The following is a 3,749-nucleotide window of genomic DNA, read 5'->3' on the forward strand; positions in this document are numbered from 1 at the left end:
GAAAGAAAGACCATCAAAGAGAAGGCAGGATTATAAGCACGTTCGACGCGTTTACCCGTACCTCCTGTAAATACAGAAATGCAGCACGTTTTTTCTCAGAACCAACTGGCTGCAGATGCAAATAATAATATCAATTATAAAAAACGATCAATTTTACCCCAACGTTACAGTTCGCAAAAATTCTCATTGCTCCTAAATAAAAATCAATGATTTCATCCCTTGACGTTAACACGGTTCCACGTCATCGTCATTCAGGGCAAAAAACTAACAACGATTAAGCTCCGTACACATTTCACGACATGGTCAACGTCCACGTCTATCAGACTTTGCAGCCATTATGTGCTTACGTCACTGAGAGTTTGTACGGAATGTATTGCTAGTCAGATGATTCATATAGATATATAGATACAGGAAAATTAATAGTAACTATATATATATGTATATGTATATAGTATCATATTATAGCTACAGCGAGGAGGGAGCATACGTATTTCTATGCTATATTCACGTTACGTGTGTAGTTCGCAAGAGAGACGAAATTGCGGTATTTAAAAATGTGTTGAAGGTTGGAAAAAAAAGCATGGAGGAAACGCGTGTCCGTTGCGTGACGTTGATGATTTTGGGAAAAGAGGCGCTGTAAGATTAGCGATCGTCATTGACGTCATCAAGGAATAATAAGAGAGGGATTCACTCATCTGTCTGTCGGTTTGTCCGTCCATGGACTATATATATATATATATATAGATGGGTATGTATACACGTATGTATATAGGTAAATATAGATACATTAATAGATGTACATACATAGATATATACGACTGACATTGCACACCGACATCTTTAAAGCTTTCTTACGGTGCACGATATTCGAAAATAGCTGGTGAGAATTTTTCGTGACTTAGAAATTCCGCGATTTAGCATCGCGAAACATGTGACTTCGATAAACCAATGTCTGTCATTTTTCGTCGTCCCTCTCACCTATCCGAGAGAAAGATTCGCGGGTGAGTCATTTTGAGAAATTGAAAAAAAAAACTGTTCAAAGGGCAAAAAATGTTGATTCTTACGAATAACGTGGGTAAAGACTAAACAAATTTTTTAAAATTTAATTAATGACTGCAGGATGCTGACGATTATATATTAGGAACGTTTGGTCAGCATCAGCCAGCGAAAAATTGCCTGCGAAAACAATTGACTTCCTGCGGCTGGTCGTTTGGATAAAGAGGTTATTCTCCGTTGCACGTGGCCCGTCCTTGGCCTTCGTCGTTCCCCGAAAGATTCGCCAATTTCGTTTTATTTACTGCGCGTTTCCGAAGGGTGAAACACGTGCGCAATAATATTACAGTAGGATTTTATTTATTATCTCCTGGAATGATTTACTCACAGAAGAATTTTCGTGGGAGTTTCTGCTATTTTCGGTGATCCTAGACTAAAAATAAATATTTCAGAAATAGGTACGCGTACATACGTCTTGCAAACCTAACCTAACTAAGCATTCTTCGTTGTCCAGATTGTAGCGAGTGCACAGTGAGCGACAGGGCAAGCAAAGGTGATCACGGAGAAAATGACGTAACGACGTAAGACGTAAACGCAAGGAAACCAACCAATCGGAATCTAGTGCTGTCCCCTTGGAAGGATTCTGATTGGTTGGCTTCCTTATGGGTACGTCTTACGTCATTACGTTATTTTGCGTGCGACGGCCTTAAGTTCAGTCAACGTGTTTCCAAGTAGAATTTGGCCGCATTTTTATTGAACGACCGAATCATCAGTTACGTAATCTACGTTCGCAGCCAGACCAGAAGCATCCTGATGATCCTGATGATCCTGATGATCCTGATGATCCTGATCAGCCAGAGCATCGTAGCCAAGAGACCGGAGAGCCTTCAAAGCCTTTTTTTAAAGGCTCGTAAAACGCGGTTGGTTCGTATCCGCCACTAACAAGTGAGAAAATAGGGTGGGTAGGTGATAGTGGTAGGTAAGCAGGTGGTAACAACCCTGAGGATGACGCTGATGGTGCTGTGGGCGTACAGTACGGTAGAAGAATCGCCTGACGGGTTTTGAAGTCGTCATCGCATGACAGAGGCAAATCAATGACGACTGCTGGTGCCGTGCGTGACCGCGTTCTAGAGGGTGGTCTAACATTAGACCTCACACCGGGGTGGGTTGACGTCAGCGAGGGGTTGTCGGCGCCACCGAACGCGAATGACGTCATTCGGCCGGCTGCGGCATCGGCGTCGGCGTCGGTGCGCTGGGCGAGCTGGGGTGGATCCCGTGGATGGATTCCGGGTGAGGTTACCGGGACGACCCGGGGAATGGGGATCTGGCTGTCAGACACGTGCCGTCTCCCATTCCCTCCCCTATACCCAACCTAACCACTGACCGAGGCACAACGACCCACCCTCAGAGCCGCTGCTCCCGTCTATCGCCTGCACCCCTCCATTGGCTATCTCGCTTCCTCTTGCGATGCACCCGCGTCCTTCTTCTTCACTCCCGTCTGTCTTTTATACGGAATTGCGTTCTTTAATTTTCCTTATTTTTTTCTTCTTCTTTCACTACCTCTGCTTTGCTTTCCATTTTACCCCGTGTATCGAGGATCAGGAATGGTACGGGATCAGGTAATTTCTTTTGTTCATCAACCGACGTACCGTTTCCGGTGTCCGAGTCTATTAAGAAGGTACGGAATCCAAACGCTAGTAATTCCTTTCGCAAACCTTAATCAAGCTTGCCAATTGGCTAAGTAAAGGTTCCCGGCAACAGGGGAATGGTTACTATCTTATAGGGGTTTTACGAAGTGAAACGGACAGGGCAGACAGATGGTTGTATCTGGAAAATAATTATCTTATACCTGCTAATCCTCTTTAACGAGACCTCACTGCCCTAACCCTTTTTTGAATTTAATTTGAAATCAGCAGATCTTTAATTTTCATCTAGATCGATAGGCCAGGCCAAGTCGTTCGCTTGAGGATTCAACGATAATACAAGTCACTTTTATTTTCTTTTATCTTTCGTCGCTTCCAGTGAAATAACGACGCGACTATAAATCCTTCGATAAAACCACCGAAAAATCGAATGTCGCCTTCTCAAAGGCTACAATTCTGATCTAGGCAGAGGAAGCGCTGGAATTTACGTTTAACATACGTTTATTTATACATATGCCGCGTGCGTGTATGCAGGCATAGCGCGACTATTTATAGCAGGCGATAGGGTCAAGTGCCATCCGAATAAATTGTGCCTTCGGCGTTGCCAAAATTCGGTACCCTGGTGCACGAGCACGTGGTCATTTTTTTTTCGAATTATTTTGAAAATCACAATTGTATGGATACGACACAAGCGGAAAGTATAGGACGGCTGAGTTAATACTTTTTTTTTTAATACCGATGATTCATGAAAATTCTAAATTTCTTATAAGCAAAAAAGTTACAAAGACACAAATTTCTCATCGCACGTGAAGCCCACGTGATTTACTGTATATAATTTTTCAGTCGAACCAGTCACCGTTTTCTCGTCGCTCAGTCGATCTGCCAAAATTCGTTTCTTCAGCCTCTAGACGAAGTGTCCCGCTTCTCAAGCAACTCAAAGCGTGAATGTCAAATAAAAAATAAAAAAATCCTGTACGTTACATGCGGACGCGACTTAAGGATCCAACAGTTGCTCCACTCACAAGTAAACAGCTACGCTCGGCGATGAGTTCCAAACGTGCATTCCCGTCCGTTGGGAATCACGTGGATCTGGTGAATTCCTTCGTGGAAATG

Source organism: Cephus cinctus, unplaced genomic scaffold (assembly GCF_000341935.2).
Source record: "Cephus cinctus unplaced genomic scaffold, Ccin1 Ccin1_scaffold0013, whole genome shotgun sequence".
Lineage (NCBI taxonomy): Eukaryota > Metazoa > Arthropoda > Insecta > Hymenoptera > Cephidae > Cephus > Cephus cinctus.